Consider the following 26,289-nt stretch of genomic DNA (forward strand, 5'->3'; position numbering starts at 1 on the left):
ATTAAAACCGACCAAAGCGATACAGGAAGCCAGATCGCATAGACTGGCTTCGATCCATCGACCTGTGGGTAATGGACCCATCACGCTTCCGCTGTGACACTCTGCTTTCCTGTAAATGGCTGTTATCGACGTCCATGTACCTGATGAGGTGCAGAAAAGATATTGAAAAAATATCATTGGTTGCATCAATACCGGGTTAAGAAATTCATTTGTAATAATTTAATTGACCTTGTGAATACAATGATAACGTTTTAAACATTCGACACGTTCATGTTTACTCAATTTATACACGCTAACAAACTAAAAATGGAACTTGTCCATATTTGTTTTGGAGAATGTGGGCATTGATCCCACTACCTCTCGCATGCTAAGCGAGCGCTCTACCACTTGTGCTACTTCCCCACTGGGCTGTCGTGGATGATATCTCGACATAGGCCATAGCACTTTTTGAAAAATATTTAGCAAAATAAGAACAAACTTCACCTTTTAATCTGCGATGAATTAAAACCGACCTAAGCGATACAGGAAGCCAGATCGCATAGACTGGCTTCGATCCATCGACCTGTGGGTAATGGACCCATCACGCTTCTGCTGTGACACTCTGCTTTCTTGAAAATGGCTGTTATCGACGTCCATGTACCTGATGAGGTGCAGAAAAGATATTGAAAAAATATCATTGGTTGCATCAATACCGGGTTAAGAAATTCATTTGTAATAATTTAATTGACCTTGTGAATATATTGATAACGTTTTAAACATTCGACACGTTCATATGTTTACTAAATTTATACACGCTAACAAACAAAAAATGGTACTTGTCCATATGTGCTTTGGAGAATGTAGGCATCGATCCCACTATCTCTCGCATGCTAAGCAAGCGCTCTACCACATGAGCTAATTAACCGCTGGGCTGTCGTGGATGATATCTCGACATAGGCCATAGCACTTTTTGAAAAATATTTAGCAAAATAAGAACAAACTTCACCTTTAAATCTGCGATAAATTAAAACCGACCAAAGCGATACAGGAAGCCAGATCGCATAGACTGGCCTCGATCCATCGACCTGTGGGTAATGGACCCATCACGCTTCCGCTGTGACACTCTGCTTTCTTGTAAATGGCTGTTATCGACGTCCATGTACCTGATGAGGTGCAGAAAAGATATTGAAAAAATATCATTGGTTGCATCAATACCGGGTTAAGAAATTCATTTGTAATAATTTAATTGACCTTGTGAATATATTGATAACGTTTTAAACATTCGACACGTTCATATGTTTACTCAATTTATACACGCTAACAAACAAAAAAAGGAACTTGTCCATATTTGTTTTGGAGAATGTGGGCATCGATCCCACTACCTCTCGCATGCTAAGCGAGCGCTCTACCACTTGAGCTAATTCCCCGCTGGGGTGTCGTGGAAGATATCTCGTCATAGGCCATAGCACTGTTTGAAAAATACTTAGCAAAATAAGAACAAACTTCACCTTTAAATCTGCGATAAATTAAAACCGACCTAAGCGATACAGGAAGCCAGATCGCATAGACTGGCTTCGATCCATCGACCTGTGGGTAATGGACCCATCACGCTTCCGCTGTGACACTCTGCTTTCTTGTAAATGGCTGTTATCGACGTCCATGTACCTGATGAGGTGCAGAAAAGATATTGAAAAAATATCATTGGTTGCATCAATACCGGGTTAAGAAATTCATTTGTAATAATTTAATTTACCTTGTGAATATATTGATAACGTTTTAAACATTCGACACGTTCATATGTTTACTCAATTTATACACGCTAACAAACAAAAAACGGAACTTGCCCATATTTGTTTTGGAGAATGTGGGCATCGATCCCACTACCTCTCGCATGCTAAGCAAGCGCTCTACCACATGAGCTAATTAACCGCTGGGCTGTCGTGGATGATATCTCGACATAGGCCATAGCACTTTTTGAAAAATACTTAGCAAAATAAGAACAAACTTCACCTTTTAATCTGCGATGAATTAAAACCGACCTAAGCGATACAGGAAGCCAGATCGCATAGACTGGCGTCGATCCATCGACCTGTGGGTAATGGACCCATCACGCTTCCGCTGTGACACTCTGCTTTCTTGTAAATGGCTGTTATCGACGTCCATGTACCTGATGAGGTGTAGAAAAGATATTGAAAAATTATCATTGGTTGCATCAATACCGGGTTAAAAAATTCATTTGTAATAATTTAATTGACCTTGTGAATATATTGATAACGTTTTAAACATTCGACACGTTCATATGTTTACTCAATTTATACACGCTAACAAACAAAAAATGGAACTTGTCCATATGTGTTTTGGAGAATTTGGGCATCGATCCGACTACCTCTCGCATGCTAAGCGAGCGCTCTACCACTTGAGCTAATTACCCGCTGGGCTGTCTTGGATGTTTATCTCGACATAGGCCAAAGCACTTTTTGAAAAATATTTAGCAAAATAAGAACAAACTTCACCTTTAAATCTGCGATAAATTAAAACCGACCTAAAGGATACACGAAGCCAGATCGCATAGACTGGCTTCAATCCATCGACCTGTGGGTAATGGACCCATCACGCTTCCGCTGTGACACTCTGCTTTCTTGTAAATGGCTGTTATCGACGTCCATGTACCTGATGAGGTGCAGAAAAGATATTGAAAAATTATCATTGGTTGCATCAATACCGGGTTAAGAAATTCATTTGTAATAATTTAATTGACCTTGTGAATATATTGATAGCGTTTTAAACATTCGACACGTTCATATGTTTACTAAATTTATACACGCTAACAAACAAAAATGGTACTTGTCCATATGTGCTTTGGAGAATGTGGGCATCGATCCCACTATCTCTCGCATGCGAAGCAAGCGCTCTACCACATGAGCTAATTAACTGCTGGGCTGCGTGGATGATATCTCGACATAGGCCATAGCACTTTTTGAAAAATATTTAGCAAAATAAGAACAAACTTCACCTTTAAATCTGCGATAAATTAAAACCGACCTAAGCGATACAGGAAGCCAGATCGCATAGACTGGCTTCGATCCATCGACCTGTGGGTAATGGACCCATCACGCTTCCGCTGTGACACTCTGCTTTCTTGTAAATGGCTGTTATCGACGTCCATGTACCTGATGAGGTGCAGAAAAGATATTGAAAAATTATCATTGGTTGCATCAATACCGGGTAAAGAAATGCATTTGTAATAATTTAATTGACCTTGTGAATATATTGATAACGTTTTAAACATTCGACACGTTCATATGTTTACTCAATTTATACACACTAACAAACAAAAAATGGAACTTGTCCATATGTGTTTTGGAGAATGTGGGCATCAATCCCACTACCTCTTGCATGCTAAGCGAGCGCTCTACCACTTGAGCTAATTCCCCGCTGGGCTGTCTTGGATGTTTATCTCGACATAGGCCACAGCACTTTTTGAAAAATATTTAGCAAAATAAGAACAAACTTCACCTTTAAATCTGCGATAAATTAAAACCGACCTAAGCGATACAGGAAGCCAGATCGCATAGACTGGCTTCGATCCATCGACCTGTGGGTAATGGACCCATCACGCTTCCGCTGTGACACTCTGCTTTCTTGTAAATGGCTGTTATCGACGTCCATGTACCTGATGAGGTGCAGAAAAGATATTGAAAAATTATCATTGGTTGCATCAATACCGGGGTAAAGAAATGCATTTGTAATAATTTAATTGACCTTGTGAATATATTGATAACGTTTTAAACATTCGACACGTTCATATGTTTACTCAATTTATACACGCTAACAAACAAAAAATGGAACTTGTCCATATGTGTTTTGGAGAATGTGGGCATCGATCCCACTACCTCTCGCATGCTAAGCGAGCGCTCTACCACTTCAGCTAATTCCCCACTGGGCTGTCTTGGATGTTTATCTCGACAGAGGCCACAGCACTTTTTGAAAAATATTTAGCAAAATAAGAACAAAATTCACCTTTAAATCTGCGATAAATTAAAACCGACCTAAGCGATACAGGAAGCTAGATCGCATAGACTGGCATCGATCCATCGACCTGTGGGTAATGGACCCATCACGTTTCCGCTGTGCCACTCTGCTTTCTTGTAACTGGCTGTTATCGACGTCAATGTACCTGATAAGGTGCAGAAAATATATTGAAAAATTATCATTGGTTGCATCAATACCGGGTTAAGAAATTCATTTGTAATAATTTAATTGACCTTGTCAATATATTGATAACGTTTTAAACATTCGATACGTTCATATGTTTACTCAATTTATACATGCTAACAAAAAAAATTGAACTTGTCCATATGTGCTTTGGAGAATGTGGGCATCGATCCCACTACCTCTCGCATGCTAAGCGAGCGCTAAACCACTTGAGCGAATTCCCCGCTGGGCTGTCGTGGATGATATCTCGACATAGGCCATAGCACTTTTTGAAAAATATTTAGCAAAATAAGAACAAACTTCACCTTTAAATCTGCGATAAATTAAAACAAACCAAAGCAATACAGGAAGCCAGATCGCATAGACTGGCTTCGATCCATCAACCTGTGGGTAATGGACCCATCACGCTTCCGCTGTGACACTCTGCTTGCTTGTAAATGGCTGTTATCGACATCCATGTACCTGATGAGGTGCAGAAAAGATATTGAAAAAATATCATTGGTTGCATCAATACCGGGTTAAGAAATTCATTTGTAATAATTTAATTGACCTTGTGAATATATTGATAACGTTTTAAACATTCGACACGTTGATATGTTTACTCAATTTATACACGCTAACAAACAAAAAATGGAACTTGTCCACATGTGTTTAGGAGAATGTGGGCATCGATCCGACTACCTCTCGCATGCTAAGCGAGCGCTCTACCACTTGAGCTAATTCCCCGCTGGGCTTTCTTGGATGTTTATCTCGACATAGGCCAAAGCACTTTTTGAAAAATATTTAGCAAAATAAGAACAAACTTCACCTTTAAATCTGCGATAAATTAAAACCGACCAAAGCGATACAATGACGGCAGGAAACTCCTTGACGGGAACACACTTCTTTTATTAAATCTTGACTTGTAACGATACAACGCGTGGCCTCTCTTCTTCACAATGCGGTCACCATACAACGGTACAACTCGTGACCTCTTCTCTCCGCCCTACGCTTCTCTTGACTCTCTTAGATTCTGTGCTGCTGGCTCTCTGTGCCTCGTGTAGACTCCGCGCCTCGGCTACACTCTTCTCTCGTCTCGTGTAGACTCTGCGCCTCTGCTACACTCTCCACTCGCCTCGTGTAGACTTTGCATCTCTCTCTGGCTACACCGTATGCATACTCGGCTCGTGTAGACCTTTCTCTCTCTCTGGCTACACCGTATGCATACTCGGCTCGTGTAGACCGTTCTCTCTCTCTGGCTACACACTATACATTACTCAGCTCGTGTAGACCGTTCTCTCTCTCTGGCTACACACTATACATTACTCAGCTCGTGTAGACCGTTCTCTCTCTCTGGCTACACACTATACATTACTCAGCTCGTGTAGACCGTTCTCTCTCTCTGGCTACACACTATACATTACTCAGCTCGTGTAGACCGTTCTCTCTCTCTGGCTACACACTATACCTTACTCTCCTCTACTCTCCATTACTCTCCTTTACTCTCCTCTCCGGGCTCTATCTCTGCACCTTCGTCTTCATTCTTAGATGGTTCCACTTCTGCCCCCTACTCCTCTGTGCATCACCTTATATATCTCTTCTTCCCGGGAGACGGAGCGGATGCGGACCTCAACGTCGGCACCGCTCCTCAGTTACCCAATCACCACGCGCTATCTCTACGATCCGGTTCCGCCCAGCGCGTGTTTCCACTCCCCGACCAATCACACCGCGCTGCCACCCGATCACTCCCTCTCAGCGCGTCACCGGCACACAGCCAATCAGCAGCACTACCCCCACCCGCGCACTGACGCCTGCTCCTCCCCGTCAGCGCGCGTCACCACACACACACCCGTACATACGCGCTGGCACACGACGTATACACCCAGCGCGTATCACCACTACATCACCCCCTCCCACATAGCTCGCAGCCGGCCCGGCTGCTAACAACAACCAACCGCGACGATAAGACGACAACCAACAAAAAAAAACCCCGTAACCCCCCGAGTGTGCCCCGTAACATAACAACAACAACAACAACAAGAATAACTATGTACAGATTGACAATGAACACGAAAAGTCAACAATAACACGATACAAGCAAATTCCAAAAAAACGAACGCGCCCCACGTCCCTGCGACTACACGCAGTGACGAAGCGCTCCAACTGCCCCGACTCCTCACGAGGCAGGTCATGCAAAGTAGCACGACCTGGCGCGAGTCCGTCTGGCTGGTCCGTCGTATGGGGCGGGACACTGACGACCGTCCTGCGGTTCCGGCTGCTCCAGACGGCGCGGAACGGGCCTGAAAGGGCCGGCCCCGCCGCGGAGATCCGGCCGCCGGTGATCGGCAGCTGTCAGTTCCGAGACACCTGGGAGCAGATCAGGCGAAAATACGTGTGGATCAGGCAGAGACATTTCCCCCTCTGGGTCGCCGGTCACGTCACACGCCCGGCCATCACGACACAAGGGGAGGCCATATGGAGGCGAGGACGGTTTCAGTCGGGAGGGGTGAACGTACCAACGGCGCTTTCCCCACTTTATCTGAACGCACTGGGGCCGTGCAACGCGCACGACCTCCACGGGTCCCCTCCACGGTCTCAGCAATTTAGGCGACGTAGCCAAGGGTGCCTGAGGGCAATGCAGCCAGGCCCTGTCACCTGGTTTCCATTCGTGCATGGACACCTTCCGTGCCCGCAACCGTTCATTAGCAATTTGGCGAGCCCGCGAATTAGGCCGTGCGGCCTCCCTCGCCTCTGTCAGCTTGTGAATATTAAACTTTATATGTTCTGCCAAATTAGAATTAGTTCGTGGAGCGGACAGGCCAAGTTGCGTTTCCATTGGCGGGTCAGCTTCCCGACCGTACATCAAATAGAATGGGGAAAACCCCGTAGCTGCATGGGGGGCCATTCTATACGCGGCAAGGACTCCCGGGACCTGCAGGTCCCAATCTACATGTGCCTCGCACACCTGCTGACACAGCATGGAAGTCAAAGTTTTGTGGAGTCTCTCCACCATCCCGTCTGTCTGCGGGTGGTACGGGGAGGTACGCACCTTCTTGGTACCCAACAGATCGCACACCTCTTGCAACAATTTACTCGAAACATTTTTACCTTGGTCGGTCAGCAGGCGTTCGGGAGCCCCCTTGTCCAGGACATAGCCCTGGACGAAGGCATCCGTCACAGCCGCTGCCGACTGGTTAGCGAGAGGCCACGCCATAGGCCATCGGGTAAAGTATTCGACCCCCACTAACAAATATTTATTCCCTCTCGGCGTGACTGGGAAGGGCCCCAAAATATCGAGTGCAACGAGCTCGTTGGTACGCGAGACCTGAATAGATTGCAGCGGTGGATTAGCTGCCACGGGCGGTGGTTTACGCCTGGCGCACTCAACGCACCCCTTCAGAATATGTACCACATCACTTCCCATTCCCGGCCAGTAATAGTCACGCTGAAGCAGGGCAAGCGTCTTGTTAACTCCCAAGTGCAAGAGGCGTTCGTGTGCCGCCAAGACAACCCTCCCCCTCACAGCGGAAGGCACCACGAGTGCGTTCCGCCGGGACAAACTGTCCCATTTCAATAACATGCCCTGCTCAAGTACATAGGAGCCGGTACGCTCCTGGTCCCCCTCGGGACCCCCAACCTTGCGGCGCAATGCTAGCAGCGAGCTGTCCGCCATCTGGAGGCGGCCCCATTCGCTGAGCGACAGCGAGAGCAGCGAGTCCCGACCCTGAGAGGCAGTGGAATCATCCACGATCGGTGCGCCCGCTGTCGCAGCCAGTGCCCCCATCTCCCCCGCAAGCGTCGGTTTACAGCGCGCCGATCCCGACAAACACGCGCATTCATCACAAGGCAACAACCGCGACAAGCAATCGGCATTTGTGTGTCGCAACCCCTTACGGTACGTAGTCGTAAACTGATAGTCCTGGAGGACTTCCAACCAACGCGACAACTGGCCCGAGGGCTGGGCGACCCTCAATGAATACTGTAGCGCCGCGTGGTCCGTTCGGACTGTAAAGTGACGACCATAGAGATATGGCCTAAACTGCTGCACAAAAAAGACAATGGCAAGCAGCTCGCGACGGGTGACGCAGTAGCGCTGCTCCGCCGGAGACAACACCCTACTACCGTAGGCGACAACTCTTTCGACACCCCCAACGACTTGGGATAGCACCCCCCCAATGCCCGTGTTGCTAGCATCCGTGTCCAGCAAAAAGGGACTGGCAAAATCGGGATAACACAAGGGTGGGGCACCCACCAAGGCGTCCCGGAGGGAGCGAAACGCGGCCTCCTCCTCCGGTCCCCATTTGAACTTCACTCCCTTCGCCGTTAGAGCGTGCAAGGGTTTTGCAATAGTGGCGAAGTGCTCAACGAACCGCCGATAATAAGAAGCAAACCCGATGAAACTACGCACGTCGGAAACGGACGTAGGTGTCGGCCACGAACCGACACAATCCGTCTTCGCGGGATCGGTGGAGATCCCCGAAGAATCGACAATGTGACCCAAGTATCTAACCGACCTACGAAGGAGGTGACATTTGGCCGGTTTAAATTTCAACTTAGCCGATCGCATTCGCAAGAACACCCCTCTCAACCGCTGGAGGTGTTCTTCAAACGTTTTACTGAAAACAATGACATCGTCCATATAAATCAAGCATGTATCCCACTGCAAGCCCGACAAAACCAGCTCCATAAGTCGCTGAAACGTCGCTGGAGAGGAGTGAAGTCCCATGGGTAACCGGTTAAACTGGAACAGCCCCCCTGGAGTCCGAAATGCTGTCTTAGGTTTCGACTCTTCGTCGAGCGGCAACTGCCAAAACCCCGATAACAAATCAAGAGTCGAAAAATATCGCGCACCAGACAATGCATCGAGGGACTCATCCATCCTGGGGAGCGGATACGCGTCAGCCACAGAGATCTTATTCAGGCGACGGAAATCAACGCAGAATCGCAGGGACCCGTCCTGCTTCTTAACCAGCACAATAGGCGCTCCCCACGGGCTAGAGGAGGGCGAAATAATATCGGCTTCTAGCATATCGTTAACAGCCGACTGAACATGTTCCTTCTCCACGGGACTCAGTCGGAAGGGATTTAGCCTGACCGGCGCCGCATCGCCCGTTTCAATGTGATGGTGCAACAAATCCGTGCACCCAATGTCATACTTATGTTTACTGAATACATCAGAGAATTCAATGAGCAACTCGCGCAGCGCACCCAACTGCGCCGCCGACAAATCGTCCGAGGCGGCACATAGCGAATGGACCCACTCAAGGTCTTCCCTTGGCTCAACGTTCCGCGCGGGGCTCGAGCCCACCTGCGCAACCAACCCATCATCCACAGGGACCTGCGCCGCGTGAGCCAGCACGGTGCCCTGCGGAATGACAGCTGGTCGCGACCCCGCGTTCAAAACCATCACAAACGGATCCCTGTCAGCCCGCACCAAAGTGTGAGCCACCGATAAATCAAGACCCCCGACAGCCTTGTTAGAAGGACCCAAAAGCATACTTTGTCCCGAAGCCTCCCTCACCCATGGTTTCCGCAACCGGAGGGGAATCAACATCTGTGAACCCGGGGGCACTTGCACTGTCTGCGTCGCCACCGCTTGTATCGTAGCGCACGCCGTCCGAATGTCAGTAGGGCCCGTCAAAAATGAAATCCGGCGACCCGATGGCAGTTCAATGCATCGTTGATCGATAAGAATTTTAATAGGCATTTTAGCCAAAAAATCAGTGCCCAAAAGACACGGAACTGCCAAAGAAGACGAAACGAAAACGGGTCCCGACAATTTGATATCTCCAATGCAAATGGACGCCCTAACCTGACCGATAATGCCCAACGATCCCCCATTAGCGGCGTAAAATGGCACATCCACTGGAAGCAGCGGACGACATTGGACTGGAAGAATATTATAAATGAGGTCCGATATAATAGTTGCCGATGCCCCCGTGTCCACTAACACCCTAATCTCAACCCCATCAATAGATCCCGTAACAACGGACGAACCCGCCGAAGCAGCCACAATTCTATGCCCCAATTCGGCCCATTCAATGTCTCCCTGGTCCCGGCCGAACCCCCCTCGCCGAACCGAATCCCCGAACCTTAACCGGCCCTCCTCCGCCGCAACGCGGCGTCCCATGTGTGCCGAATAAACAGGCCGAGCGTGTGAGGTGCCGCGACTTGCCGGGGATTGTAGAGATGACTTGGGCTCTCGGTCGTCGTCCAGCCGAGCTCCCATGGCGCGCTGCCGCGGAGCGCGGCACCCGGACGCCACGTGGCCCCGGAGGCCGCAGTTATAGCACGTGACGAGGGTCGGAGTAGATCTTGGTTGCTCCGACTTTCGGCCCGATCGCAGAGGCGACCGGGCCCCCGGCCTCCAGTCCCCTGGTCGTCCCGTGGCGAACGACTCCTCTCGTGGGCTGACGACTTGGGGTTCGGCGACCACCAAACCCGGGGCTGCGACGACAGCAGCGTTGCAACCAACGCCTTGCTTCCGTTGTAGGGCCTCGTGCGCTTGAATACTCGTGGCGACTCTCAAAGAAGAAATATCAATCTCGTCAGCTGTGTTGATAGGGACCCCCAGGTCCTGCGCCAACTTGAGCAGCTGCTCCAAAACCATCGCGTCTTGGCCCTCCTCGTCCATCCGAGGGAACGCAGCATCAGCAAGAGCCAGCAACGCCGTGCGATAGGCCAGCGCGGTCTCCGTGGCCGCTTTCCGTCTTGCGTAGAAATGATGGCGGCACGTCAAGGGAGGTCCGTAGACCCTGGCCAACAACCCCAGCGCATCCTTCAGCGTGGAGCGGTCCGACTTCCGTGCAGCCCTGAAGGCCGCGAGCGCATCGTCGTCCAGCATGGCGGGCAACGCCCGCAGCGCCGTAGCATCGGACCACGCTGACATCTCTTGATGCGCCAAAAACCTTCGCTGAAATTGGCCCCAGTCTCCGCCTTCCGCCTTGAAGGCTGACAACGTGGGCAGACGCTGCTGAAAAATGAAGTCATCCGCCTCGTGGTTCCTCTCCGCCTCTCCGTCGGTGTGTAAGATGGCGGCTCCAGCAGCAGACGTAAAATGGCGGACCCCCTCCCGCGCTGATGACGTCGATGCGCGCGCTTGGGAACCCACCACCACGTGGCGCTCGCCGTTCCCGCCAAAAGTAGGCCCAGGCGCAATGGCGGGAATCCCCCATTCGTTTTGGCGGGAATCTGCGTGGCGACCTTGTAAAATGTCCCCCACCGTCCCCGCTCCTCCCGACGAGCTGATCTCCGCCAAGATGGACGCGGCGGCGAGCAGCAGCTCCGCCAGTCGGGAGTGCGCCTCACGAAGCCCGGCGTCGATCCCCGGTCGCTCGGCCGGCGCCGTCGACGGATCCTGTAGCGTGGGCAAGTCCTCCTCCTCACCCCCCGCCACCAGCGGCCCCGAGTCGTCCAGGTTTTCCTCGCGGTCAATCCCGTGGGTCCTACGGGTCTTCCTTGTCTCCATGCTTGGAAGCCCGTTTCACTTCTGACGCCAGATGAAGTATTGGAAAATGACGGCAGGAAACTCCTTGACGGGAACACACTTCTTTTATTAAATCTTGACTTGTAACGATACAACGCGTGGCCTCTCTTCTTCACAATGCGGTCACCATACAACGGTACAACTCGTGACCTCTTCTCTCCGCCCTACGCTTCTCTTGACTCTCTTAGATTCTGTGCTGCTGGCTCTCTGTGCCTCGTGTAGACTCCGCGCCTCGGCTACACTCTTCTCTCGTCTCGTGTAGACTCTGCGCCTCTGCTACACTCTCCACTCGCCTCGTGTAGACTTTGCATCTCTCTCTGGCTACACCGTATGCATACTCGGCTCGTGTAGACCTTTCTCTCTCTCTGGCTACACCGTATGCATACTCGGCTCGTGTAGACCGTTCTCTCTCTCTGGCTACACACTATACATTACTCAGCTCGTGTAGACCGTTCTCTCTCTCTGGCTACACACTATACATTACTCAGCTCGTGTAGACCGTTCTCTCTCTCTGGCTACACACTATACATTACTCAGCTCGTGTAGACCGTTCTCTCTCTCTGGCTACACACTATACATTACTCAGCTCGTGTAGACCGTTCTCTCTCTCTGGCTACACACTATACCTTACTCTCCTCTACTCTCCATTACTCTCCTTTACTCTCCTCTCCGGGCTCTATCTCTGCACCTTCGTCTTCATTCTTAGATGGTTCCACTTCTGCCCCCTACTCCTCTGTGCATCACCTTATATATCTCTTCTTCCCGGGAGACGGAGCGGATGCGGACCTCAACGTCGGCACCGCTCCTCAGTTACCCAATCACCACGCGCTATCTCTACGATCCGGTTCCGCCCAGCGCGTGTTTCCACTCCCCGACCAATCACACCGCGCTGCCACCCGATCACTCCCTCTCAGCGCGTCACCGGCACACAGCCAATCAGCAGCACTACCCCCACCCGCGCACTGACGCCTGCTCCTCCCCGTCAGCGCGCGTCACCACACACACACCCGTACATACGCGCTGGCACACGACGTATACACCCAGCGCGTATCACCACTACACATAGACTGGCTTCGATCCATCGACCTGTGGGTAATGGACCCATCACGCTTCCGCTGTGACACTCTGCGTTCTTGTAAATGGCTGTTATCGACGTCCATGTACCTGATGAGGTGCAGAAAAGATATTGAAAAAATATCATTGGTTGCATCAATACCGGGTTAAGAAATTCATTTCTAATAATTTTATTGACCTTGTGAATATATTGATAACGTTTTAAACATTCGACACGTTCATATGTTTACTAAATTTATACACGCTAACAAACAAAAAATGGTACTTGTCCATATGTGCTTTGGAGAATGTGGGCATCGATCCCACTATCTCTCGCATGCTAAGCAAGCGCTCTACCACATGAGCTAATTAACCGCTGGGCTGTCGTGGATGATATCTCGACATAGGCCATAGCACTTTTTGAAAAATATTTAGCAAAATAAGAACAAATTTCACCTTTAAATCTGCGATAAATTAAAACCGACCAAAGCGATACAGGAAGCCAGATCGCATAGACTGGCTTCGATCCATCGACCTGTGGGTAATGGACCCATCACGCGTCCGCTGTGACACTCTGCTTTCTTGTAAATGGCTGTTATCGACGTCCATGTACCTGATGAGGTGCAGTAAAGATATTGAAAAATTATCATTGGTTGCATCAATACCGGGTTAAGAAATTCATTTGTAATAATTTAATTGACCTTGTGAACATATTGATAACGTTTTAAACATTCGACACGTTCATATGTTTACTCAATTTATACATGCTAACAAACAAAAAATGGAATTGTCCATATTTGTTTTGGAGAATGTGGGCATCGATCCCACTACCTCTCGCATGCTAAGCGAGCGCTCTGCCACTTGAGCTAATTCCCCGCTGGGCTGTCGTGGATGATATCTCGACATAGGCCATAGCACTTTTTGAAAAATATTTAGCAAAATAAGAACAAACTTCACCTTTAAATCTGCGATAAATTAAAACCGACCTAAGCGATACAGGAAGCCAGATCGCAAAGACTGGCTTCGATCCATCGACCTATGGGTAATGGACCCATCACGCGTCCGCTGTGACACTCTGCTTTCTTGTAAATGGCTGTTATCGACGTCCATGTACCTGATGAGGTGCAGAAAAGATATTGAAAAATTATCATTGGTTGCATCAATACCGGGTTAGGAAATTCATTTGTAATAATTTAATTGACCTTGTGAATATATTGATAACGTTTTAAACATTCGACACGTTCATATGTTTACTCAATTTATACACGCTAACAAACAAAAAAAGGAACTTGTCCATATTTGTTTTGGAGAATGTGGGCATCGATCCCACTACCTCTCGCATGCTAAGCGAGCGCTCTACCACTTGAGCTAATTCCCTGCTGGGCTGTCGTGGATGATATCTCGACATAGGCCATAGCACTTTTTGAAAAATATTTAGCAAAATAAGAACAAACTTCACCTTTAAATCTGCGATAAATTAAAACCGACCTAAGCGATACAGGAAGCCAGATCGCATAGACTGCCTTCGATCCATCGACCTATGGGTAATGGACCCATCACGCGTCCGCTGTGACACTCTGCTTTCTTGTAAATGGCTGTTATCGACGTCCATGTACCTGATGAGGTGCAGAAAAGATATTGAAAAATTATCATTGGTTGCATCAATACCGGGTTAGGAAATTCATTTGTAATAATTTAATTGACCTTGTGAATATATTGATAACGTTTTAAACATTCGACACGTTCATATGTTTACTCAATTTATACATGCTAACAAACAAAAAATGGAATTGTCCATATTTGCTTTGGAGAATGTGGGCATCGATCCCACTACCTCTCGCATGCTAAGCGAGCGCTCTGCCACTTGAGCTAATTCCCCGCTGGGCTGTCGTGGATGATATCTCGACATAGGCCATAGCACTGTTTGAAAAATACTTAGCAAAATAAGAACAAACTTCACCTTTAAATCTGCGATAAATTAAAACCGACCTAAGCGATACAGGAAGCCAGATCGCATAGACTGGCTTCGATCCATCGACCTGTGGGTAATGGACCCATCACGCGTCCGCTGTGACACTCTGCTTTCTTGTAAATGGCTGTTATCGACGTCCATGTACCTGATGAGGTGCAGTAAAGATATTGAAAAATTATCATTGGTTGCATCAATACCGGGTTAAGAAATTCATTTGTAATAATTTAATTGACCTTGTGAACATATTGATAACGTTTTAAACATTCGACACGTTCATATGTTTACTCAATGTATACATGCTAACAAACAAAAAATGGAATTGTCCATATTTGCTTTGGAGAATGTGGGCATCGATCCCACTACCTCTCGCATGCTAAGCGAGCGCTCTGCCACTTGAGCTAATTCCCCGCTGGGCTGTCGTGGATGATATCTCGACATAGGCCATAGCACTTTTTGAAAAATATTTAGCAAAATAAGAACAAACTTCACCTTTAAATCTGCGATAAATTAAAACCGACCTAAGCGATACAGGAAGCCAGATCGCATAGACTGGCTTCGATCCATCGACCTATGGGTAATGGACCCATCACGCGTCCGCTGTGACACTCTGCTTTCTTGTAAATGGCTGTTATCGACGTCCATGTACCTGATGAGGTGCAGAAAAGATATTGAAAAATTATCATTGGTTGCATCAATACCGGGTTAGGAAATTCATTTGTAATAATTTAATTGACCTTGTGAATATATTGATAACGTTTTAAACATTCGACACGTTCATATGTTTACTCAATTTATACACGCTAACAAACAAAAAAAGGAACTTGTCCATATTTGTTTTGGAGAATGTGTGCATCGATCCCACTACCTCTCGCATGCTAAGCAAGCGCTCTACCACTTGAGCTAATTCCCCGCTGGGCTATCGTGGATGATATCTCGACATAGGCCATAGCACTTTTTGAAAAATATTCAGCAAAATAAGAACAAACTTCACCTTTAAATCTGAGATAAATTAAAACCGACCAAAGCGATACAGGAAGCCAGATCGCATAGACTGGCTTCGATCCATCGACCTGTGGGTAATGGACCCATCACGCTTCCGCTGTGACACTCTGCTTTCTTGTAAATGGCTGTTATCGACGTCCATGTACCTGATGAGGTGCAGTAAAGATATTGAAAAATTATCATTGGTTGCATCAATACCGGGTTAAGAAATTCATTTGTAATAATTTAATTGACCTTGTGAATATATTTGTAATGTAGTAACTCGGCGGGAGACGACTTCACGGGTAACACACTCTTTATTTTATCAAACTCGTTCACAGGTGACTAACACCTACTTTGTATCTCGGGTGACAAACACCCACTTAGTATCTCGGGTGACAAACACCCACTTAGTATCTCGGGTGACAAACACCCACTTAGCTACTTGGCGACTAACGCCCACTGAGCTACTCGGATGACCAACATCCACTTAGTATCTCGGGTGACAAACACCCACTTAGCTACTCGGCGACTAACGCCACTGAGCTACTCGGATGACCAACATCCACTTAGCTACTCGGCGACTAACGCCACTGAGCTACTCGGATGACCAACATCCACTTAGCTACTCGGCGACTAACGCCACTGAGCTACTCGGGACACTCCCTGCCCGGGGTATCCGTCTCGACTGTGGGTCCCCAGCCCGACCCACGGGGGCGTCGGACCCCGGGTCCCACAGCCTCGCCTCCGAGCCACACAGGGCCCCGGTCCCCACAAGGACGGCGGGACTAGGGGTCTCGTGGCACTAGGTCTTCAGCTCTTCAACTGGGTAACTCCCCCCGAGTGCTCTCGCGCGTCCCCCTTTATACCCCACCTGCGGACGTCGCTGCGAGCACCCACTTATTCGACCAATCGCTGGGCGCTGGCTACGATCCTCTTTTCCCCCATCTCATCGTGCCTCACCACTCACGCCGCGCCGCCCCGTCATCTGTCACTCCCGGCGCGCGCGTCCACACCACGCCCACAACGCGTGCCCAACCCCGCACCCCGCGCCGCCCCGTGATCCATCACTGTCACAGTCGGCGCACGTCAATACCACCACTACATATTGATAACGTTTTAAACATTCGACACGTTCATATGTTTACTCAATTTATACACGCTAAACAAACAAAAAATGGAACTTGTCCATATTTGTTTTGGAGAATGTGGGCATCGATCCCACTACCTCTCGCATGCTAAGCGAGCGCTCTACCACTTGAGCTAATTCCCCGCTGGGCTGTCGTGGATGATATATCGACATAGGCCATAGCACTTTTTGAAAAATATTTAGCAAAATAAGAACAAACTTCACCTTTAAATCTGCGATAAATTAAAACCGACCTAAGCGATACAGGAAGCCAGATCGCATAGACTGCCTTCGATCCATCGACCTATGGGTAATGGACCCATCACGCGTCCGCTGTGACACTCTGCTTTCTTGTAAATGGCTGTTATCGACGTCCATGTACCTGATGAGGTGCAGAAAAGATATTGAAAAATTATCATTGGTTGCATCAATACCGGGTTAGGAAATTCATTTGTAATAATTTAATTGACCTTGTGAATATATTGATAACGTTTTAAACATTCGACACGTTCATATGTTTACTCAATTTATACACGCTAACAAACAAAAAATGGAACTTGTCCATATTTGTTTTGGAGAATGTGGGCATCGATCCCACTACCTCTCGCATGCTAAGCGAGCGCTCTACCACTTGAGCTAATTCCCCGCTGGGCTGTCGTGGATGATATCTCGTCATAGGCCATAGCACTGTTTGAAAAATACTTAGCAAAATAAGAACAAACTTCACCTTTAAATCTGCGATAAATTAAAACCGACCAAAGCAATACAAGAAACCAGATCGCATAGACTGGCTTCGATCCATCGACCTGTGGGTAATGGACCCATCACGCTTCCGCTGTGACACTCTGCTTTCTTGTAAATGGCTGTTATCGACGTCCAAGTACCTGATGAGGTGCAGAAAAGATATTGAAAAATTATCATTGGTTGCATTAATACCGGGTTAAGAAATTCATTTGTAATAATTTAATTGACCTTGTGAATATATTGATAACGTTTTAAACATTCGACACGTTTATATGTTTACTCAATTTATACACGCTAACAAACATAAAAAGGAACTTGTCCATATTTGTTTTGGAGAATGTGGCCATCGATCCCACTACCTCTCGCATGCTAAGCAAGCAGTCAACCACTTGAGCTAATTCCCTGCTGAGCTGTCGTGGATGATATCTCGTCATAGGCCATAGCACTGTTTGAAAAATACTTAGCAAAATAAGAACAAACTTCACCTTTAAATCTGCGATAAATTAAAACCGACCTAAGCGATACAGGAAGCCAGATCGCATAGACTGGCTTCGATCCATCGACCTATGGGTAATGGACCCATCACGCTTCTGCTGTGACACTGCTTTCTTGTAAATGGCTGTTATCGACGTCCATGTACCTGATGAGGTGCAGTAAAGATATTGAAAAATTATCATTGGTTGCATCAATACCGGGTTAAGAAATTCATTTGTAATAATTTAATTGACCTTGTGAATATATTGATAACGTTTTAAACATTCGACACGTTCATATGTTTACTCCATTTATACACGCTAACAAACAAAAAATGGAACTTGTCCATATTTGTTTTGGAGAATGTGGGCATCGATCCCACTACCTCTCGCATGCTAAGCGAGCGCTCTACCACTTGAGCTAATTCCCCGCTGGGCTGTCGTGGATGATATCTCGACATAGGCCATAGCACTTTTTGAAAAATATTTAGCAAAATAAGAACAAACTTCACCTTTAAATCTGCGATAAATTAAAACCGACCAAAGCGATACAGGAAGCCAGATCGCATAGACTGGCTTCGATCCATCGACCTGTGGGTAATGGACCCATCACGCTTCCGCTGTGACACTCTGCTTTCTTGTAAATGGCTGTTATCGACGTCCATGTACCTGATGAGGTGCAGAAAAGATATTGAAAAATTATCATTGGTTGCATCAATACCGGGTTAAGAAATTCATTTGTAATAATTTAATTGACCTTGTGAATATATTGATAACGTTTTAAACATTCGACACGTTTATATGTTTACTCAATTTATACACGCTAACAAACATAAAAAGGAACTTGTCCATATTTGTTTTGGAGAATGTGGGCATCGATCCCACTACCTCTCGCATGCTAAGCAAGCACTCAACCACTTGAGCTAATTCCCCGCTGAGCTGTCGTGGATGATATCTCGTCATAGGCCATAGCACTGTTTGAAAAATACTTAGCAAAATAAGAACAAACTTCACCTTTAAATCTGCGATGAATTAAAACCGACCTAAGCGATACAGGAAGCCAGATCGCATAGACTGGCTTCGATCCATCGACCTATGAGTAATGGACCCATCACGCTTCTGCTGTGACACTGCTTTCTTGTAAATGGCTGTTATCGACGTCCATGTACCTGATGAGGTGCAGTAAAGATATTGAAAAATTATCATTGGTTGCATCAATACCGGGTTAAGAAATTCATTTGTAATAATTTAATTGACCTTGTGAATATATTGATAACGTTTTAAACATTCGACACGTTCATATGTTTACTCAATTTATACACGCTAACAAACAAAAAATGGAACTTGTCCATATTTGTTTTGGAGAATGTGGGCATCGATCCCACTACCTCTCGCATGCTACGCAAGCACTCAACCACTTGAGCTAATTCCCCGCTGGGCTGTCGTGGATGATATCTCGTCATAGGCCATAGCACTGTTTGAAAAATACTTAGCAAAATAAGAACAAACTTCACCTTTAAATCTGCGATAAATTAAAACCGACCTAAGCGATACAGGAAGCCAGATCGCATAGACTGGCTTCGATCCATCGACCTGTGGGTAATGGACCCATCACGCTTCCGCTGTGACACTGCTTTCTTGTAAATGGCTGTTATCGACGTCCATGTACCTGATGAGGTGCAGTAAAGATATTGAAAAATTATCATTGGTTGCATCAATACCGGGTTAAGAAATTCATTTGTAATAATTTAATTGACCTTGTGAATATATTGATAACGTTTTAAACATTCGACACGTTCAAATGTTTACTCCATTTATACACGCTAACAAACAAAAAATGGAACTTATCCATATTTGTTTTGGAGAATGTGGGCATCGATCCCACTACCTCTCGCATGCTAAGCAAGCATTCAACCACTTGAGCTAATTCCCCGCTGGGCTGTCGTGGATGATATCTCGTCATAGGCCATAGCACTGTTTGAAAAATACTTAGCAAAATAAGAACAAACTTCACCTTTAAATCTGCGATAAATTAAAACCGACCTAATGGATACAGGAAGCCAGATCGCATAGACTGGCTTCGATCCATCGACCTGTGGGTAATGGACCCATCACGCTTCCGCTGTGACACTCTGCTTTCTTGTAAATGGCTGTTATCGACGTCCATGTACCTGCTAAGGTGCAGAAAATATATTTAAAACTATCATTGTTTGCACAAATACCGGGTGAAGAAATTCATTTGTAATATTTTGATTAACCTTGTGAATATATTGATAACGTTTAAAACATTCGACACGTTCAAATGTTTACTCAATTCATACACGCTAATAAACATAAAATGGAACTTGTCCATATGTGCTTTGGAGAATGTGGGCATCGATCCCACTATCTCTCGCATGCTAAGCGAGCGTTCTACCACGTGAGCTAATTCCCCGCTGGGCTGTTTTGGATGTTTATCTCGACATAGGCCAAAGCACTTTTTGAAAAATATTTAGCAAAATAAGAACAAACTTCACCTTTAAATCTGCGATAAATTAAAACCGACCTAAAGGATACAGGAAGCCAGATCGCATAGACTGGCTTCGTTCTATCGACCTGTGGGTAATGGACCCATCACGCTTCCGCTGTACCACTCTGCTTTCTTGTAACTGGCTGTTATCGACGTCCATGTACCTGATAAGGTGCAGAAAATATATAAAAAAACTATCATTGTTTGCACAAATACCGGGTGAAGAAATTCATTTGTAATATTTTACAGGGAGGAACAATGTTCCACACTGCCCACCAGGGATTATTTAACTGTCTGTCTGTCTGACTGTCTGTCGTGCATAAATAAACATATAATACACACAGCTCTTTGATTGGTGGAGACCTTACAAACAGCTCTTTGATTGGTGGTGACCTACTGCCGGGTACGGAGAGGGGGGGTGCCTAAGGGAGGAGGGTCAGGGGAGGGGCCTAAGGAAGGGGGGAGTCAGGAGAGGGGCCTGAGGGGGGGGGGGGTTCAGGGGATGGGCCTGAGGGGGGTGTCAGCGGAGGGGCCTGAGGGAGGGGGGGTCAGGGGAGGGGCCTAAGGATATGGGGGGGGGGTGCTCAGGGGAGGGGCCTAACAGAAGGGGTGTCAGGGGAGGGGCCTAAGGGAAGGGGGGTCAGGGGAGGGGCCTGAGGATATGGGGGGGGGGGGGTGGTCAGGGGAGGGGCCTAAGGGAAAGGGGGTCAGGGGAGGGGCCTAAGGGGGGAGGGGCCTAAGGGAGGAGGGGGGGCGATAGTTAAGGGGGCTGTCTGCCTGGCTACCTAAAGTCAAGTTTTCTTTTATACATACTGTACAGGTTACGAACAACAGGTTCCACACTGCCCACCAGGGATTATTTGTCTGTCTGTCGTGCACGAATGCGCTGTCCAACCAAGTTCCTACCTGCCCACTCCGAAGGAACGTGTTGATTAACCTTGTGAATATATTGATAACGTTTAAAACATTCGACACGTTCAAATGTTTACTCAATTTATACACGCTAACAAACAAAACATGGAACTTGTCCATATGTGCTTTGGCGAATGGGGGCATCGATCCCACTATCTCTCGCATGCTAAGCGAGCGTTCTACCACTTGAGCTAATTCCCCGCTGGGCTGTCTTGGATGTTTATCTCGACATAGGCGAAAGCACTTTTTGAAAAATATTTAGCAAAATAAGAACAAACTTCACCTTTAAATCTGCGATAAATTAAAACCGACCTAAAGGATACAGGAAGCCAGATCGCATAGACTGGCTTCGTTCTATCGACCTGTGGGTAATGGAACTATCACGCTTCCGCTGTACCATTCTGCTTTCTTGTAACTGGCTGTTATCGACGTCCATGTACCTGATAAGGTGCAGAAAATATATTAAAAAACTATCATTGTTTGCACAAATACCGGGTGAAGAAATTCATTTGTAATATTTTACAGGGAGGAACAATGTTCCACACTGCCCACCAGGGATTATTTAACTGTCTGTCTGTCTGCCTGTCTGTCGTGCATAAATAAATATATAATACACACAGCTCTTTGATTGGTGGAGACCTTACAAACAGCTCTTTGATTGGTGGAGACCTACTGTCGGGTACGGAGAGGGGGGGTGCCTAAGGGAGGAGGGTCAGGGGAGGGGCCTAAGGAAGGGGGGAGTCAGGAGAGGGGACTGAGGGGGGGGGGGGTTCAGAAGAGGGGCCTGAGGGGGGGTCAGCGGAGGGGCCTGAGGGAGGGGGGTCAGGGGAGGGGCCTAAGGATATGGGGGGGGTGCTCAGGGGAGGGGCCTAACAGAAGGGGGGTCAGGGGAGGGGCCTAAGGGAAGGGGGGTCAGGGGAGGGGCCTGAGGATATGGGGGGGGGGTGGTCAGGGGAGGGGCCTAAGGGAAAGGGGGTCAGGGGAGGGGCCTAAGGGGGGAGGGGCCTAAGGGAGGGGGGGGGGGCGATAGTTAAGGGGGCTGTCTGCCTGGCTACCTAAAGTCAAGTTTTCTTTTATACATACTGTACAGGTTACGAACAACAGGTTCCACACTGCCCACCAGGGATTATTTGTCTGTCTGTCGTGCACGAATGCGCTGTCCAACCAAGTTCCTACCTGCCCACTCCGAAGGAACGTGTTGATTAACCTTGTGAATACATTGATAACGTTTAAAACATTCGACACGTTCAAATGTTTACTCAATTTATACACGCTAACAAACAAAAAATGGAACTTGTCCATATGTGCTTTGGCGAATGTGGGCATCGATCCCACTATCTCTCGCATGCTAAGCGAGCGTTCTACCACTTGAGCTAATTCCCCGCTGGGCTGTCTTGGATGTTAATCTCGACATAGGCGAAAGCACTTTTTGAAAAATATTTAGCAAAATAAGAACAAACTTCACCTTTAAATCTGCGATAAATTAAAACCGACCTAAAGGATACAGGAAGCCAGATCGCATAGACTGGCTTCGTTCTATCGACCTGTGGGTAATGGAACTATCACGCTTCCGCTGTACCATTCTGCTTTCTTGTAACTGGCTGTTATCGACGTCCATGTACCTGATAAGGTGCAGAAAATATATTAAAAAAACTATCATTGTTTGCACAAATACCGGGTGAAGAAATTCATTTGTAATATTTTACAGGGAGGAACAATGTTCCACACTGCCCACCAGGGATTATTTAACTGTCTGTCTGTCTGCCTGTCTGTCGTGCATAAATAAATATATAATACACACAGCTCTTTGATTGGTGGAGACCTTACAAACAGCTCTTTGATTGGTGGAGACCTACTGTCGGGTACGGAGAGGGGGGGTGCCTAAGGGAGGAGGGTCAGGGGAGGGGCCTAAGGAAGGGGGGAGTCAGGAGAGGGGCCTGAGGGGGGGGGGGGGTTCAGGGGAGGGGCCTGAGAGGGGGTCAGCGGAGGGGCCTGAGGGAGGGGGGGTCAGGGTAGGGGCCTAAGGATATGGGGGGGGGGGTGCTCAGGGGAGGGGCCTAACAGAAGGGGGGTCAGGGGAGGGGCCTAAGAGAAGGGGGGTCAGGGGAGGGGCCTGAGGATATGGGGGGGGGTGGTCAGGGGAGGGGCCTAAGGGAAAGGGGGGTAAGGGGAGGGGCCTAAGGGGGGAGGGGCCTAAGGGAGGGGGGGGATAGTTAAGGGGGCTGTCTGCCTGGCTACCTAAAGTCAAGTTTTCTTTTATACATACTGTACAGGTTACGAACAACAGGTTCCACACTGCCCACCAGGGATTATTTGTCTGTCTGTCGTGCACGAATGCGCTGTCCAACCAAGTTCCTACCTGCCCACTCCGAAGGAACGTGTTGATTAACCTTGTGAATATATTGATAACGTTTAAAACATTCGACACGTTCAAAGGTTTACTCAATTTATACACGCTAACAAACAAAAAATGGAACTTGTCCATATGTGCTTTGGAGAATGTGGGCATCGATCCCACTATCTCTCGCATGCTAAGCGAGCGTTCTACCACTTGAGCTAATTCCCCACTGGGCTGTCGTGGATGATATCTCGACATAGGCCATAGCACTTTTTGAAAAATATTTTGCAAAATAAGAACAAACTTCACCTTTAAATGTGCGATTAATTAAAACCGACCTAAGCGATACAGGAAGCCAGATCGCATAGACTGGCTTCGATCCATCGACCTGTGGGTAATGGACCCATCACGCTTCCGCTGTGACACTCTGCTTTCTTGTAAATGGCTGTTATCGACGTCCATGAACCTGATGAGGTGCAGAAAAGATATTGAAAAATGATCATTGGTTGCATCAATACCGGGTTAAGAAATTCATTTGTAATAATTTAATTGACCTTGTGAATATATTGATAACGTTTTAAACATTCGACACGTTCATATGTTTACTCAATTTATACACGCCAACAAACAAAAAATGGAACTTGTCCATATGTCTTATTGGTTCCTTTGGATAAATTCACGTAGAAGGGAAGTAATAAAATAATAAAGAATAAAACATAATAAAATAATTCTCACGACGTTTCGGCGACAACGCAAGCAGCCGTCCTCAGGTGAAGAACATGTCTGCCGATAAGACAGAGTCTAAATGACACGTCTTAGGCTTAGAGTGTCTATTTAAGCTGTGCTTTCGTGGATGATTGTTTGCACAAATACCGGGTGAAGACATTCATTTGTAATATTTTGATTAACCTTGTGAATATATTGATAACGTTTTAAACATTCGACACGTTCATATGTTTACTCAATTTATACACGCTAACAAAAAAATGGAACTTGTCCATATGTGTATTGGAGAATGTGGGCATCGATCCCACTATTTCTCGCATGCTAAGCGAGCGCTCTACCACTTGAGCTAATTCCCCGCTGGGCTGTCATGGATGATATCTCGACATAGGCCATAGCACTTTTTGAAAAATATTTAGCAAAATAAGAACAAACTTCACCTTTAAATCTGCGATAAATTAAAACCGACCTAAGCGATACAGGAAGCCAGATTGCATAGACTGGCTTCGATCCATCGAATTGTGGGTAATGGACCCATCACGCTTCCGCTGTGACACTCTGCTTTCTTGTAAATGGCTGTTATCGACGTCCATGTACCTGATGAGGTGCAGAAAAGAAATTGAAAAATTATCATTGGTTGCATCAATACCGGGTTAAGAAATTAATTTGTAATAATTTAATTAACCTTGTGAATATATTGATAACGTTTTAAACATTCGACACGTTTATATGTTTACTCAATTTATACACGCTAACAAACAAAAAATGGAACTTGTCCATATGTCTTATTGGTTCTTTCGGTAAAGTCACGTAGAAGGGAAGTAATAAAATAATAAAGAATAAAACATAATAAAATAATTCTCACGACGTTTCGGCCACAACGCAAGCAGCCGTCCTCAGGTGAAGAACATGTCTGCCGATAAGACAGAGTCTAAATGACACGTCTTAGGCTTAGAGTGTCTATTTAAGCTGTGCTGTCGTGGATGATTGTTTGCACAAATACCAGGTGAAGAAATTCATTTGTAATATTTTGATTAACCTTGTGAATATATTGATAACGTTTTAAACATTCGACACGTTCCTATGTTTACTCAATTTATACACGCTAACAAAAAAATGGAACTTGTCCATCTGTGCTTCGGAGAATGTGGGCATCGATCCCACTACCTATCGCATGCTAAGCGAGCGCTCTACCACTTGAGCTAATTCCCCACTGGGCTGTCTTGGATGATATCTCGACATAGGCCATAGCACTTTTTGAAAAAATTTAGCAAAATAAGAACAAACTTAACTTTTAAATCTGCGATAAATTAAAACCGACCTAAGCGATACAGGAAGCCAGATCGCATAGACTGGCTTCGATCCATCGACCTGTGGGTAATGGACCCATCACGCTTCCGCTGTGACACTCTGCTTTCTTGTAAATGGCTGTTATTGACGTCCATGTACGTGATGAGGTGCAGAAAAGATATTGAAAAATTATCATTGTTTGTACAAATACCGGGTTAAGAAATTCATTTGTAATAATTTGACCTTGCGAATATATTGATAACGTTTTAAACATTCGACACGTTCATATGTTTACTCAATTTATACACGCTAAGAAACAAAAAATGGAACTTGTCCATATGTGTTTTGGAGAATGTGGGCATCGATCCCACTAGCTCTCGCATGCTAAGCAAGCGCTCTACCACTTGAGCTAATTCCCCGCTGGGCTGTCCTGGATGTTTATCTCGACTTTTTGGAAAATATTTAGACAAAAGAAGAAGAAACTTTACCTTAAAATCTGCGATAAA

General features: G+C 46.7%; 7 non-coding genes across 7 annotated transcripts; all 7 read right to left on the bottom strand.

Annotated features, from left to right (window-relative positions):
* Nucleotides 1-1,333: 1,333 nt before the first annotated feature.
* TRNAA-AGC (transfer RNA alanine (anticodon AGC)) lies at nucleotides 1,334-1,406 on the bottom strand. Its single transcript has one exon. It is a non-coding gene; the product is annotated as a tRNA-Ala (tRNA).
* A 12,109-nt stretch (nucleotides 1,407-13,515) lies between these two features.
* On the bottom strand, nucleotides 13,516-13,588 carry TRNAA-AGC (transfer RNA alanine (anticodon AGC)). The gene has a single exon. It is a non-coding gene; the product is annotated as a tRNA-Ala (tRNA).
* Nucleotides 13,589-14,518: 930 nt separating this feature from the next.
* TRNAA-AGC (transfer RNA alanine (anticodon AGC)) lies at nucleotides 14,519-14,591 on the bottom strand. The gene has a single exon. It is a non-coding gene; the product is annotated as a tRNA-Ala (tRNA).
* A 428-nt stretch (nucleotides 14,592-15,019) lies between these two features.
* On the bottom strand, nucleotides 15,020-15,092 carry TRNAA-AGC (transfer RNA alanine (anticodon AGC)). The gene has a single exon. It is a non-coding gene; the product is annotated as a tRNA-Ala (tRNA).
* Nucleotides 15,093-16,865: 1,773 nt separating this feature from the next.
* TRNAA-AGC (transfer RNA alanine (anticodon AGC)) lies at nucleotides 16,866-16,938 on the bottom strand. Its single transcript has one exon. It is a non-coding gene; the product is annotated as a tRNA-Ala (tRNA).
* A 429-nt stretch (nucleotides 16,939-17,367) lies between these two features.
* TRNAA-AGC (transfer RNA alanine (anticodon AGC)) lies at nucleotides 17,368-17,440 on the bottom strand. Its single transcript has one exon. It is a non-coding gene; the product is annotated as a tRNA-Ala (tRNA).
* A 929-nt stretch (nucleotides 17,441-18,369) lies between these two features.
* On the bottom strand, nucleotides 18,370-18,442 carry TRNAA-AGC (transfer RNA alanine (anticodon AGC)). Its single transcript has one exon. It is a non-coding gene; the product is annotated as a tRNA-Ala (tRNA).
* Nucleotides 18,443-26,289: the final 7,847 nt, after the last annotated feature.

This window comes from Lampetra planeri, chromosome 16, assembly GCF_965212315.1.
Source record: "Lampetra planeri chromosome 16, kcLamPlan1.2.h2, whole genome shotgun sequence".
Lineage (NCBI taxonomy): Eukaryota > Metazoa > Chordata > Hyperoartia > Petromyzontiformes > Petromyzontidae > Lampetra > Lampetra planeri.